Below are 15,785 nucleotides of genomic sequence, written 5' to 3' on the forward strand. Positions count from 1 at the left end.
TTTGACACACTGAGCAATGATTAAGCCATCATCAGCTATGCTTTTTCAAACTCTACGCTTGACTACTACAACACTTTTTACATGGGAATGCCTCTGAAGAGTATTCAGAAACACTGAGAACTTCAAGATGTGTTCTGGCTGCCCTTTAATTTTGGAACCCAAGTCAAAGTGCTGACTTCTTAAAAAGCTATGAAGATTTTAGCCAGAGTAGTTCACAGGCTGAATTTCCATCTCAAGGTTAGTCAGGTGTGCTAGTGTACCCTGCCTGATCACTCTGGTTTTGCTCTGCTCTGGGTACAAGACGGGAAACAAGCCAGGAAGCTGCAGTTAAGCTGCTCTTCCCCTACATCCAAACCCAGGGGTCATAGTTTGTGGCTCCCCAACATGCCTGGTTTGCTAGCCAACCTCAAATCACAGCTTGCTGTCAGCTTACTCATTATGGTTTTTTAGGGAGCAACAAACTACAATCCCTGGGAAGCCAGGGCTAATTAGTAGTAGTAGTAGTAGTAGTAGTAGTAGAGTGCAAAATATGGTCTGAAGCTCAACATCAAAAAAACGAAGATCATGGCCACTGGTCCCATCACCTCCTGGCAAATAGAAGGGGAAGAAATGGAGGCAGTGAGAGATTTTACTTTCTTGGGCTCCATGATCACTGCAGATGGTGACAGCAGTCACGAAATTAAAAGACGCCTGCTTCTTGGGAGAAGGGCAATGACAGGCCTAGACAGCATCTTGAGAAGTAGAGACATCACCTTGCCAACAAAGGTTCGTATAGTTAAAGCTATGGTTTTCCCAGTAGTGATGTATGGAAGTGAGAGCTGGACCATAAAGAAGGCTGATCGCCGAAGAATTGATGCTTTTGAATTATGGTGCTGGAGGAGACCCTTGAGAGTCCCATGGACTGCAAGAAGATCAAACCTCTCCATTCTGAAGGAAATCAGCCCTGAGTGCTCACTGGAAGGACAGATTGTGAAGCTGAGGCTCCAGTACTTTGGCCACCTCATGAGAAGAGAAGACTCCCTGGAGAAGACCCTGATGTTGGGAAAGATGGAGGGCACAAGGAGAAGGGGGCGACAGAAGACGAGATGGTTGGATAGTGTTTTCGAGGTTACCAGCATGAGTTTGACCAAACTGCGGGCGGCAGTGGAGGACAGAGGTGCCTGGCGTTCTCTGGTCCATGGGGTCACGAAGAGTCGGACACGACTAAACGACTAAACAACAACAAGTAGTAGTAGTGATAGTGGTAGTAATCATTAAATTTATTAATCATTTTTTCTTGCTGAGCAAGAAAAGCAGCTTACTCCCCCAAAAATAACCTACAAACATATACTAAAATCAAGGAAAAGAATCTGTTTCCTCTTTCATTTCTCCTACTTGCAACAGGGACGAGTGAAGCCAGAGCAGTCAGGCTTTTTGTACTAGCATGCTGCTCATACACAATAAACAATAGGCTAGAAACCTTTTCAAATTCTCATGGTCACAGGGAGCTGCATCCCAGGAGTGGGGATTCCCCCCCCCCAGCCCTATGACCACAGGCCAGTGGTGGGTGAGGCCAGAGACAGGTCCAGTCCAAAACATTTTGGGCCTGAGGCAAACAAAAAAACTGTGTCCCCTTCCCCATCAGGGAAGAAAGCATGAATGAAGATCTGCATCAAGAACAAGGGGGGAATAAATATCTGCATTGGGATCTGCTGCCCCTGTGGATCTTGCCATCCGAGGCAGTCACCTCACTTTGGCCAGAGGCAAAAGTGGGAAGAGCAGTGGATGTAAAATGTACCTTTGTACAGAAGGCTAGTTTCTACACATTCACACACACCTCTCTACCCGTCTTCCAGGCAAGAATGAGGCATTGTCAAGAGTTCAAGGATTACATTCCAGCCAGGCAACAACACTCAAGGAAGGTGTGAAGCAGAGCAAGCGAGAGGGTGTGGTCTGTTGGGTATAAGCAACTTTGCATGCTTCCAGTCAGTAGAAGGCAGAGTTGAGACTAACAGACAGAGAAAATACACTTTGTTGTTTCCCACCAAACACCTAGGTTCCACTCCTTTCTCCTGTTCCTTTCCTCTTCCCCTTCCCCTAGCAGGAGGCAGTCATGCTTCAGGGTTCAATGTATTGCCACTATCTACCACAGCAGACTTTTTGAATTAGCACAAACAACAATCCATTTGTTCCCAACGGAGGAAGAAGGACTGGGGAAATGTGAATATGCTTCCAAATGTTTCTGTCATATCCTTTTCCTTCAGTGCAGCTGATCAGGCACTGAGAAAGGGGAAGAAGTTTCCCTCTTAAAGGAAATAACTTTATATACTACAATTTCCTGTGCTACAGTGTTCACAATGCAATGGGGAATTTTTATTGCCATAAACACAGATCAGCTGTCTGATAAGTGTTCCTCTGGCAAAAGAAAAGCAAAGAAGACCCAAAATCATTTGATAAGTGGTTGTTGGGCCATCATCCTATGTATGCTCACTTGGAAGTAAGGAGATCTGGATTGGGTCCATGTGGCCTTCCTCCCCTGCACTGCACGCCTGATCCAAAAACTCTCCCCCCACCCCCTTTGCAGCTCCTTATACAAAAAGAAAATTGCATTGGCAGTGCCAAACACAGGATTTCAGTATAGCATACAGTTTGGTCCTAAGTCTCACTGAGTTCACCCGATGTTAACCAAGAACGTAGTATTTTATCCATGTAATCTGATCCTATGCATGTTTACAGAGACATTAGTCCCATTCACTTCAATGGAACTTACTCCCCTACATCATATTGCAGCTTCAGAGTCAAATGTTGTGTAATGGCTAAAATAGGATCCCCCACCTTAACCACTGGCCCACCTGTCAGCCTTGGCTGTTAATCTGGTGGTGTTTTCACACACAATGCTGCTATACTACAAAGCCTCTCTGGCGCCATTTGTGTTCGTGTCTGAATATTGTGTATCTGGGATAGAAAGTGGATGAGAGAAGTCATTAAAATGTTTTTGTTGTTTTTTACAATCTTGCTAATGTGGGTTTGACATTCTGAACTGCAGAAGTGGGAAATTCAAATAACACTTTCAAGGGCACAGGGAAACATCATACATTTCTGACTGTAAACTTATATCAAAGTTTATATTTATATAAAACTTATATCAAAGTTTTTCATGGAAATACTCATTATCATAATAGACAATATGGACATAATAATAACTTTCCTTGCTGTGTTGGTGAGGAAGACAAATGAGATAAAGCATAGTAAAACATTGATATAAGGATTTAAAGCTCAATGTCACTGAATAAAGGATATGCCCTGTTTAGGGAAGCTTTTAATGTTTGATGTTTTATTCTGTTTTTAATCTGTTGGGAGCCACCCAGCGTGGCTAGGGAAACCCAGCCAGATGGGCAGGATATAAATCATCATCATCATTATTAGGAAGGGCCTTTTCACAAAGAGATTCTGTAGCACAGGGGTCTTCAACCTTTTGGGGCCTGTGCTGTTGTAAATAAAAATATGCCCTTTTCCCTTATGGGGTATCCAAGAGCCCATATAGAGTCCTTACATAGGTTCCCTATTGGTAGGAGAAAATAACAGAGGCCAACCAGAGAATATTGAGAAGCAAAGCAGCTAGAAAGCTTGATCTTTATTGATCTGTTGCAACAGGGTACTCCCCTCACCCGCAGGAGAGGAAGAGGACCCCCAAAAATGCTGTGCAAGGGCTTATAAAGACTTTTGAAATTCCCATCCTCTAGATCAAGACCACCCCCAGAAACATTATGCATTCATCACAGAAGGGGTGTAACCTAAGACCACCCCTCAGATAAGGCGGTCTAAAACAGAACATTTGCATGTTGTTTTCTCCTGTCACTTTGTTTATTTCCTGTCTGGCAGGTTACTTGATTGGATTTCTTGCGGAGCCTGGGCAGTCTTTTGTAATGATAAGGCTCACACCCTTATTCAAACACAGATTAAGGCAGGATTTGTGAAGGAAGAGACAATGGGGAGGCTTTTCCATTTTGACCATGCAGAGAAACATTTGCTCAGTTTAGGAATCAAAATGGTTCCAGGTTGGCTTTCCTGTGCTGATCTATGTACGTGTGGTTATGAACGTTGCCATATATCTAAGACCATAAAATTCCTATCACAGTGCTCACATTGGTAAACTGCACAAACTTCTCTAGGCACCCCACACACAGTACAATGAGGAACATGCAAGTTGTGTTATCCCACAGTATTGTTCTCCACCACCATTGTTATTTGCCACCCCTATCTCCAAGTGGTAAGAGACTCCAGGGCTTCCAGGTGCTTTTTGTTTTCCTTGGACTGAAGGTCAGTGGAGACTGTGGTGTATTTAGGATATATTGTTTTATTTACATATATATGCAGCCTGAGCATAGGATGGAGGGCTTTACACTGTAAACACCCCAACAGATATCGTTTCTCCATTAGATTTCCAAATAAGACCCCAAATCCAGCTTCCGCTCAGCACAGAGCAAGGCATGCCTCTGTCATCAGCTTCCAGCATTTCTCGGCTCCCACCTCCCCTTAAGAACTCAGGCTATTGTTCTTCTATCTACCAGCCAGGTGAGGGGGGTGGGAGAAAGGCCCACCCATTTGCTCACTCTCTTTAGATGCATATGTTGGGTACTTGGCTGAGCAGCCAAGGTCATTACCCTGACAAAGGGACAGGTTTGACCTGTTCATTAAGTTCCCTCTTAACACATTCTAACCTCACAGATAAAAGTTCAAAGGTTTGGAAAGGGGACCCAGGGTTTCATCCAGACCGACACCCACTTAACATCATAAAACTATGCTTTCTTAAAGCAAGCCTAATTTTAGCCGGGGAGGGGGAAGGCCTCTGTTGGCACATGTACACCTGTAGGCACAGTGTTGACTCCTGCTATTGCACATTCATGTATCTATCCCACTTCTTTACTAGCCTGGGGTAGGTGGAAAATAAAAGGGCATTCTCCAACAGCCAGCAAGGAATATTGCCAAAATGTATTGGGTGCTGCCAATCAAATCTGAGAGTTTGCGGTGTGGATTTGTTGTTGCTTAGTCGTGTCCAACTCTTCGTGACCCCATGGACCAGAGCACGACAGGCACTTCTGTCTTCCACTGCCTCCCGCAGTTTGGTCACACTCATGCTGGTAGCTTCGAAGACACTATCCAACCATCTCGTCCTCTGTCGTCCCCTTCTCCTTGTGCCCTCCATCTTTCCCAACATCAGGGTCTTTTCCAGGGAGTCTTCTCTTCTCATGAGGTGGCCAAAGTATTGGAGCCTCAGCTTCACGATCTGTCCTTCCAGTGAGCACTCAGGGCTGATTTCCTTAAGAATGGATAGGTTTGATCTTCTTGCAGTCCATGGGACTCTCAAGAGTCTCCTCCAGCAGCATAATTCAAAAGCATCAATTCTTTGGCGATCAGCCTTCTTGATGGTCCAGCTCTCACTTCCATACATCACTACTGGGAAAACCATAGCTTTAACTATATGGACCTTTGTTGTCAAGGTGATGTCTCTGCTTTTTAAGATGCTGTCTAGGTTTGTCATTGCTTTTCTCCCAAGAAGCAGACGTCTTTTAATTTGTGGATAGATGGCTTTGAAACCCTGCACAACCGTATTGGAATATGCAGCCCTGGCTCCTGTGATAAACTCGCATGCTCCAGGGGGTTGCTGCACACTGAACCACAACGGATGAAAAGAATAATTTCAACAACCACCTGCTTACTATTCTAGACCACCCCCCACCTCAGACTCCTGGTAATATGAAGCAAAGTAGTTCACTCAACCTTCAAGAGATTCCTCAAAAGAAACAGGAGAGAGAAAGAGGTGGACAAGGCAGATTGGGCTCCATTTGTAAAATAAGAGGTGTTGAGGTGGGATTTTGGCTCTGATCTATGGTACCCCCCCCCCTTCCAATTCTGACCATGTGGAGGATAGGTATGGTTCAGTTTTGAGGGCAGGAAGATGCTTTTCACGTGCTTGAACACTACCTTCTCAATTATAGGGATTTAAAAATGTATTGTTGCATTGAATATTTGCCCTGAAAACTAGTTTTGGAGCTAGGTCCTGGCAGGGTCCTCTCAAGACTATTTGCTGCCTGAAGCAAAGGACAAGATGGCAGCCACCACCCCCAATTCAGTGTACAAAGGCTGAATGACAGTTGACTTACTTCAATACAGGCAATGGGATAGAGTCCTCTGCTGCACTTGAAGGCAGTTATGGGGGTACAGGGCATGCCACATGCCACATACCGGTACTTTCTGTTCTCCAACAAAAGGTTCTGGTCAGGGGGCTCAGGAAAAACAGCTGAGGCGGAGGCGGTTTTAGGGTAGTGTGACTGGTTCTGCCACAGGGGCACCACAACAATGTTGTAGCTCAAGAGGTGGGGGGGCACCAAATTTTAGCATTACACAGGGAGCTGCTGAAATCTGAGTCCAAAGACTGGCACTGGCTGGTGGTGCTTCCTCCACTGCCTGCTGCCTCCCAAGCATTTGCCAGCTGGGGCAGTTGCCTCACTCTGCAGGTCATTCTTTGCTTAAATTAATCCTGGAAGAAGAAGCAAGCAATGGAGAAACTGAGATGATAATAATGGACCTTTTAATTTAGACTGTCAAACTAGCTACAAGGTCTCTGTGCTCTTAAGAAAAGCCATCTCTCATTCAGTGTTTTGTGCTTTAACAACTGAGCAGTGTTGATTAATGTCCCCCACAGGCAGTCTGAAATTTCCAAATGTTTTACAGTGACCACTCAGAGTGCTCAAATATTTCTCTTTTTGCTACTTCAGTCTGATCCCAGGGGTAGAACCAACTTGTAAGATTCAGCATCCTGAGAATGAAATACATGAAAGGAAGGGAATTGTCCTTTTCTATTCTCTCCCCCCTCCTTTTCAGGATGTCCCTCTCAACAATACCTCGTGTATTTTTCTGGCACATACGGTACATTATGTTTAAAATGTTTTTGTTTGCTCCACTCCCATTGCCACCCTGCCTTTTACTGCTTCCATTAGTTCCTAGCCAGTGTCTGATATCACTCCTCCTCACTCTCTGGGGTTGCTCTTCTCATTAAAAGTGACGACAACTGTGGGTGGCTTCAGAAGAGCAAGTATGACACATGATGCTGATTCTACTTGTTTTCCCACAGCTGCTGGAGGATATTGTAAGATGAGAAGGACAGGTTCAGTGAAGAAAACAGGGAAGTCATTTGCTCACTTATTCATGTCCCTGTGAGCTTATCCATGCAATCTCCACACTACCCTAGTCTATTATCCACGGAATCTTGCTGCAAACATTCAACAGTATCATTCAAATTCAAAAGCAGATAATCTGACAAAGCTTTTTATAACATCCAATATATTATTAGCATTTTTATAAAGTGTATGAAGGGAATGCTGTGTCATATATGGAGTTGTACTGTTGTGAAGTATTCTGTTTGAAGTACTCAGCAGCCTTCAAGAGCTCAGAAGCAGGGCATCAGGGTAAAGGACACTCTTCCTATATACATAAAAATGTAATGCTGTTGTCATGCTGCAGTTCATGTGGCCACCAACAGGGCATCACACCAATTGCAGCATGACAGAATGGCAGGCAGGCAGGGAGGCAAGCAAGCAGTGCAGATAGTAGACAGCCCAGGCAAGCTGTTTAACAAAAGGGGAAGGCATTCACAGAGCGGTTTGGCAAAGTGTTCTGTGAAGTGCCCCCCCCCCCGCACCATTAAAGATGGAGGGGCTTCAGAAAATTGGTCGCTGAAATGCCTCTCCCTCCTTTAAAAGGGGGTTGGGGTGAGCTGTGGGGGGAGATGATGTGAGGTTTGGGCAAGCTATGAGGGGCTGAAAAGGGGATGGGTGAGATGTAAAGAGAGGTGGGTTGGACAGGTCGGGAAGGAGGGTTGGAGGAAAGGCGGAGTTGGCAAGCAGAGTGAGCAGGGCAGCAGTCCTTAGACTTATGTGCTTTATTTAAAAAACCAAAAACCTCTAGACTTTCATCTACTTTCTAAACCTGCTACCAATCAGAGGCACTAACAACAGGAGCAACTGAAATAAGAAGCAAACTGCCAGCTGTGAGTGGCTGACATTATACCTACAATTCTTCCCACCACATTTTGACAAACAAACAAACAAACAAACAAACAAACAAACAAACAAACAAAAAGAGGAGTTATCTGCTTGAGAAAAGAACCGTGCAATTGCTGAGAGGCCCTCCAGACTAGAATTTTATTGTGATGCCACCACATTATTGCTGTCCAGAAAGGCTATAGCAAACAGAAATAAATGAAAACATTTGTGCTACAAAAAGTTATAGGATTTTAGCAGCAGGAAGTTATGGGATATGCACTGACTGGAAATGAAACAGTGTGACCACCTCAAAACGTTTCCAGACACAAACAGTATTGAAGGCAGGATTGCATGTGACTATCCCCATAGCATCAAGAGTGCTCATCATCATAGATATGCAATAAAAAGGATGTCTGGAGAGGCTCTATGTTAACAACTGCACTACTTTGAGGATAAGTGTTTGGCTGCCCTTCAACACCTGAGTAATGGTTGAAGATTGTTTGTTTCCCAATATTACTGTAATCTGGAAAGGCCTTCTTGACATGGCTTCAGGCTAATTGTGGAGATGTGCTTTCTGGTTAGAGAGTTTCAGTGTATCCAAGAATGCTATTTTCCTTTTGTGTGTCTTGCTTTCTCTTGTGGGTTTTGTAATGAAAGCAACGTATGCAAATACTTCCCTGCAAGTGAGATTTGTAAGGCTGGGCATTGGCTCTGAAGTAACCGGTCTTCAAGCACGTTCTTGGTTAGTGTAAAATTTTTGCTGCACTTACATACTGCAAAACAGCTGTGACTTGGCTGATGTTGAGCATGCACTTTGCATCTCAAATTTTGTGGCTAGATATACCATGCTAAAGGTGTATTTTTCCTAAAAATGGAGGAACATTTTTAGCCATCCAACTCCATATGCCATATTTAGATTTTGGTGTCAGTAACCACCATGATGTAATTATAATGTGTTGCTACTATTTTGCTTAGCACTCTAAATAGCAAAACATTCCTCTGTACTCTGAAAATGTACACTGGTGTTGCCAATTTCCCCTTAGCTAGTCTTCTGATGTTCTTTTTCTGTGTTCAGGGTGCTCTGCGATAAAAAAAGGGGGGATTTAAAGCTTGTGATTCTTACATATGCAAGCTGAAATGTATGCACAGCACAGTCCTATGCAAATTTACTTTGAACTAAATCCAACTGGGTTGAATGGGTCTTATTCCCTAATATAAATGCTTATCAGGACTTGCAACATGCTATTCTTCTCATCCCATGAGTTTTAATTCTAATGGGATTTCAGTAGCAAGGCAAAGCATACTTACCAGATCCATTAACATCAGCATCTGAAGGAAAACTAACATCTGAAAAATAAAAAAATAAAAATTTAAGATTGCTGCTAGTTTGTATTGCGCCTAGTATGTTTTAGGAGTGGCTCTGATCTCAGAGTATTTGTTACATGTAACTGAAACCAGCTATTGGAACTAAGGGCTACCACATTTCTGAAATAGCTCACTAAATAGAATACTCTAAAATCTCAGTTTATATTCAGGTCAATATAACCACAAATTAAAATAATTCAGTATAATTAGAAATCAATATAGCTGAATCCAAGATTCCTCTCATTGCCAGTGTCCACATCTCAAGCTCAAGGGCTGAACACAACCATTTAGGTCTCTCTACCTGGCCCTTGGACGGACTCTCTCTGAGCTGCACATCATTCCTAGTAACACACCCCTCACCAGCCCTGATTTAAAGTGCTTCAGCCTGGCTGATAATTCCTCTTTCTTGCCTGGAGGGGGCGGGAATTGCTTCATACACTTTTGCCTCTGGCGTCACCCGCAAGTGGCTGCTGAAAGGTTTCCCAGAAGGAAATGAAGCCTTTTAGCTCAGAGCGGTTCGCCAGCTCAGTCTGACATTAACTATGTCACCACAGCATAGTTTGTACACATACTAGTGCAGCTGCTCAGGTTCTTCCTGTCTTTGTCCCCAAGTGGCCATGTACCTAGCCCATTCTTTCTGGCAGGTCAGAACATTGGGCCAGGGAGAACTTGTCCCTGTGCTCAAGGGAGGCAGCTACAGTCAAGAACAATCCCTCACTTGGAAGGCCTTGTGTAGGCATTTTGCAGCAGCTGAAAACAAGAAAGAACTAGCATGGTTCACACGGTTTTCCCAACTAACACTATGGGAAGGCTATTTGAGATTAGTGACCACACCTTGGCAAAAAATATCAGAGGCAAAAGAGTTTTGCAACAGGGCCAGGGAACCTTTGGCCTCCCAGATGCTGTTGGATTACAGCTCCCATCATCCCTCAATACTGCCCATGCTAGTTAGGCCTGATAGATTTGGGAGTCCAAAAACATCTGGAGGGCCACAGGTTCCCCAGCACTGTTTTAGAAGTCCCAGCTTCTTCTCAAGCAGAATTAGGACTGAAATTTGTTGGCAGTTGATTCTTGAAGAAGAGTGGGTGCGTTATTGACCTGTCTAGTGCTATTTATCTATTAAAAAAAGAGGTGACAAAACTCCCCATGAATGCCTCTCTTGTTCTCTGATAATGGAAATGGTGCACATCTGAGAGGTGCTGGGACTGAGTTCCAGCGAGTTCCAGCTGAAAAAAGCCATGGACCTGTGGCACTTTCATTGTGCAAGCTCATGTAATTTATCATTCTAACAGGGTCTGACTCTTTGTGGTGAGGTGCTGCCATCTGGTGGCCAAAATAGGTGCATGACATTTTATTTATCAAAAGTGAGGCACATATGCAAAAGAGAGAGAAAAGAACAAGCCTTGTTGTCTGATCGGTTATAATTAAACAAAAAGGTGTAGAACACACACAGAGTTTCAAGTCGAATCTTTTTTAAATTTCTGCACCAAATAACTTCTCACAGTTCTCATCTTAATGAGACTGCTTAAATGTGGCTCCTAGGCACAAAATGGAGGACCAGGCAAGGTACAGAAGTGAGATTTGTGACTTTGTGGGGAGGATGAGCCTTGTAACTTGAAGATTGGGGCCCTCAGCAACTTGATCACTGGTGGGTCTCCTGTTACCTCAGTGGGCTTGAGTGTATTCAAGGCCTAATGGAGAGAGCCCATTGAGGCTGGATGGTTAAGATCCTTTGTGTGTTGTGCAACTCATAGAATCATAGAGTTGGAAGAGACCACAAGGGCCACTGAGTCCAACCCCCTGCCAAGCCATCATACACTGATGGCTGTGTATGGCTGAGTACAGGCTAAGATGAAACAGCAGCTTTGTACCAAGACTATTATGTTGTACTTACTGTAGGTTTGAAGGAATAAAAGCTTTTCCTTTTGAATCATTGCCTGTTGTTGAAATTTATGGATGCTAGGGGATGGGGAACTTTGAGTTGCTCTCCTCCAAGAGAGGGATGGGGAGGGGAAGGCAGGACTCAACTTTGCAGGCTGAGAAGGACCAATTTCCCCTTAGCTCACTATACAGATTTCCACCAAACTTCACACTGAAGATTTTGACCTCCAGTTAATACATTTAATCTTTGTTTAACTTTCCAAAACTTTTTATTTTAATAACTTTTTATTTTAATAATTTTTACCAGTATTTCCAACAGCTTTCCCAAAAAGAAAAGACAGCCGCACAGAACTGTCGTTTTGAAAAACGTTTTGTTGTCAGGGGAAGCTTTCATATGCTTTAGCATGAAGTTTTTCCAAAACAGATTTTACAAAGCCAGATGGACGCTTTGAAGCTTTTTTTAGAAAAAACAAACCAACACCAAGGAGCATATATTTTTTCCTCTATAAAAATACATTTATTGAAACATTGGAAATGTGTGCCGCTATCTCCCCACTTTGTGTGTTACAGCTGAATCTCTCTTCACCCCCCCCATAATGCCATTTTTTTTGGCTTTTCAATAGCACTACAATAGATTAAGAATCTACAATAAACTTTATAGATTTTTCTAAAATTCTGGATTGTTCCTCTTGCCTTTAAAAACATATTTTTAAAAAGTTCAAAAATGTCTTACCAGTTTGCTAGTATTTTTATTTATAAAAATACTATTTTTATTTTATTTATTTATAAAACCACTCATATGCTACTAAGCAACACTAAATCAGTAAAAGAAGAAGACAAAAAAGCAATGGCAGCATCCAGAAATGCAAGAGACTGACATTAAGGGCCTGAGCCCTTAAATAAAAATTTAAAAGGCACCCAATAGTTTGTGCCTGCCTAATTTCTGAGAGGTTGTTGCACAGGCAGGTTGCCACCACAGAGAAAGCCCTTTTCTGTACCCAGTAAGATGCTTTTGCAAGCTATAATAGGTTAACACAGTGGTTCTCAAACTTTTTTCCTCTGGGCCACACTTTCAGAATAAAAATTTGCCACTGATATTTTTTAAAAAATAAAAAAAGAAATACATTGGAAAACAAAAAGAAACAACTCCTAGCAAAACACTCCTTGATTTGTAACACAGAACAAAATAATATGTTAATGAAACATGCAGGAAGTATAAAACAATGCAGCTACATAAGAACAGAATTATAAATGAGCTTCTTACATGTGTACTTTAAGCAGCACCATTTTTCTAGAAAAAGAGGTGCCGGAACTCACCATGAACCCCTCCCTTGTTCTCTTATAATAAGACGATGGCGTCCACCTGAGAGGCGATGAGTTCTGGTGAATTCTGGCCGAAAAAAGCCCTGGCTTTATGTATACAAACTCAACGAGAGGTATGAGCTTGCTTCTGCTGGGTAATCTCATTTATATTAAGTCTCATTGGAGGCAAACAAACTCTCATTGACACAAATGAAATGTTTAAATATTTCTTTGATTGTCCTTGAATCTTCCCGCCACACCTCCTGTCATGACTAAAGTCTTTGAAGGCAGAAACTGGAAAGTGCTGGAAGATTCTAGAAGGTTCACTTCTGAGGCAAATATTGTTTTGACTATCTCAAGGTCACGCTGAGCCAGGAAAGATAAATTCCTGCGATCAGGAAGCTACTCTCTCTCTTTTGTTTGTATCTCGCGTGTCTGATTTTTTTTTGGTAACAAGCCTTTGGCTTTTAGTAAAAGTTTTTCCTTTTGGACTTTTGACTCTGTGTGGTCTTTTTTATTTACTGCAAGACACTGTCCAACACTTCCTTGCCATTCTCTCCTGCCCCACCAGTGTGGACACCGTTTGAGAACCATTGTGAGAACAGGCCTTTGGCCTGACTCAGATGGTCTGAGTCTTATGACTTCACTTTTCAGGAGAGAACTTCACTTTTCAGGAGAGAACCCTTCTCCAAAGTCCGGACCCTCCAAGTGTCCCTATTTTCCAGGGACGTTCCTGATTTAGAGAAGCCGCCCTGGTTTCTGATTTGATCCCGGAATGTCCCACTTTTCCTTAGGATGTCCCTATTTTCATTGGAGAAACGTTGGAGGGTATGGAATTATCTGACCCCTGAGCCGTCTGAAGGCAATCCTGTATAGGGAAGGGTTTTTAAAAAAATGTTTTTATGTTATTATATATGTTGGAGGCAGCCCAGAGTGGCTGGGGCAACCTAGTAAGATGTGTGGGGTATAAATAGTAAAATTATCATTATGGAACGGGATGTCCCTATTTTAATCAGATAAATGTTGGAGGATATGCTTCTCCACCCCAGTGCTGAAGACCTACACCACTCCCATTCTCCCTCCCACCCGACTAATCATTCCTTTCACAGGTTCTCAACTGTTGTGGTCTGCAAGAGTAATTCAGCTGGTACTAGAAAGGTTGCAGGACAGCTGAGGATATCTGTACTTGGCCCTGGGCTGGATTTATTTCTGATGACAGAGGCTGAAGCCATTTTAACCAGGGCTGAATTATTCATCAGGCAAACGTATGAACTTCCTGGTCTGGGGTACCTGATTTTCATAATATAGCACTGTATTATGTCTACTAATTTCCCCTAAAAACATATTTACCAGATAAAGAAGTCATTGTCTGGAGTCTGGCCAAAGGCCAATGGCTTTTATAACACATCTCTGGCTTGATAAGGGGGGGGGGGGAGTTATGTTTAATCAAAAAGAAAAACGAATGTGTTCTTACAATGTTAGAATGTAAGTGGTTCGCTGTGACCTCCAGCAAGGTTTGAGAGCTGCTGATCTATTTGATTGATGCCTCTGTGAACGCATTGAATGAATTCTGCACTATGCTGAATAAATATGACTTTTAAACTATTACAAAATATACTTTCACTTGAAATTAACACACATTTGCAAGCCAGAGACTATGCATGCTTGCTTAGGAATAACCCTCGTGATCAGTCAGCTTAATTCCCTGGAGATTATGTATTGCACTGCAATCCAAATAGTATTTCTTGAGCACACAAATGGGGGGAACCTACACCCCCCCACTGAAAACTAACCATATTAGTCTAGCATATATCTACAGAATTAGGCACTATTAATTAGGTAAAAAAACATCCTCTTTCAAGTAGTAAAGCAATTAATCAGAAACAAAACACATGAGAATACAAAAGTAAGCAAATAATTCAAACTAATTAACATTTGCTGGTGGAATGCATAACTGTCATGGTTAATAAGGATATTAAAAATAACTAGCACTTAATTTGATTGCTATTTCCTTTTTCACTGCATTTGCACCTGCCCCCAGGGCAACAATCAAAGGCAAGGCATACCAGAAAGATTTTCTGCAGCACTTCTGAAATAGTTTAGCATCCCCCCCCTACATAGAATACTTAATGTATATGATTTTTTCTCTAAAAGCAATGGGGGAGGGAAACTTTATTCAAATGAAGGAATACGAGTAAGGAAAATCATTGTGTTCATCATTTTTCAAGAAAATGGACAGAGCAATCATATTCAAATTTCACCAGGTTAGCTGTGAAACGTACTACTGGTGGAATGTCCATTGTATCCAGTACTCTCTCAGCCCAGGGTGGAAGAGGAAAAATGCACACTCATTGGAAAATCTGAAAATGATGGGAAAATAGTAGGTATACACACCTCCCACACCAGTGTCCCTGGAAATACCATCAGCCCCACCCTCCTTAGATATGCATAATCTGGTTTTAAAGCTATCCAAGGCCATAACTATCATATCATTTGGAGAAAAAGAAAAATCTCTCTTCAAACCCCATTTAATTTTACAGTATTTAAACCTCCATTAAGCAGTGGCAGTGGGGCACCAGGTCCTTTTGGCTCCATATTTACAGAACTCCCTCCCCATAGAGACTACCTCTTGGTTTTTAGGCAGGACCTGAAATTCTGAAGCATGTTCCTCTTTGTGTGTATATGTATGCGTGTCTGGTTTTATTTATTTCAAAGGATCCAAGAATGGTGTGGAATGCACAGATTGGTGCCCACAGGCAAGTAGAGAAATAATTAAACAAAAATTCATTCTGAAAGCTATTTGACTATAACAACGAATGTTAAAAATCTACTAAATCTCCACTGCCAGATAATGAAATAGGCAATAAAAATCATTTATAAGTCACAGTGGGGAAATTATTGCTCCTAATTTAATTTTAATGTGAACCGTTTTAATAAACAGGGCATTCAATTTATGCAAGCTTATTTTTGTCATTACGTTGTGGTTCAGGATGAAGCCAGGTGATGATAGCTGTGCACCCAATTTCACAATGTCCTGCTCACATTTTTTTTTATACTTGGAAGCTGACATTAGCCTATATGACTGTAAAAATGTTTTTATTAAAAAGTTTTTAAAGTGGTAGGATTTTTCTTCAGCTTTTTTTGCAGATGGGATAGTGAGATGAGGAGCAATGTTGACAATATCACTCTCCAAGTTTCTCTCCAGTGCTTCAG

At 42.3% G+C, this 15,785-nt stretch overlaps 1 long non-coding RNA gene across 2 annotated transcripts in view; it reads right to left on the reverse strand.

Annotated features, from left to right (window-relative positions):
* LOC128410404 (uncharacterized) overlaps positions 1–12,980 on the reverse strand; it is a 36,810-nt gene extending 23,830 nt beyond the window's left edge. The window contains exons 1-3 of one of the 2 annotated variants that reach the window (XR_008329493.1): positions 12,588–12,980; positions 9,333–9,371; positions 4,133–6,520 (exon numbers count right to left, since the gene is read on the reverse strand). This is a non-coding gene — a long non-coding RNA (uncharacterized LOC128410404). Of the gene's footprint in view, positions 1–4,132; positions 6,521–9,332; positions 9,372–12,587 lie in introns of those variants that run through there. The other variant, XR_008329494.1, reaches the window with a different exon arrangement.
* Positions 12,981–15,785: the final 2,805 nt, after the last annotated feature.

This window comes from Podarcis raffonei, chromosome 3 (assembly GCF_027172205.1).
Source record: "Podarcis raffonei isolate rPodRaf1 chromosome 3, rPodRaf1.pri, whole genome shotgun sequence".
NCBI classification, from domain to species: domain Eukaryota; kingdom Metazoa; phylum Chordata; class Lepidosauria; order Squamata; family Lacertidae; genus Podarcis; species Podarcis raffonei.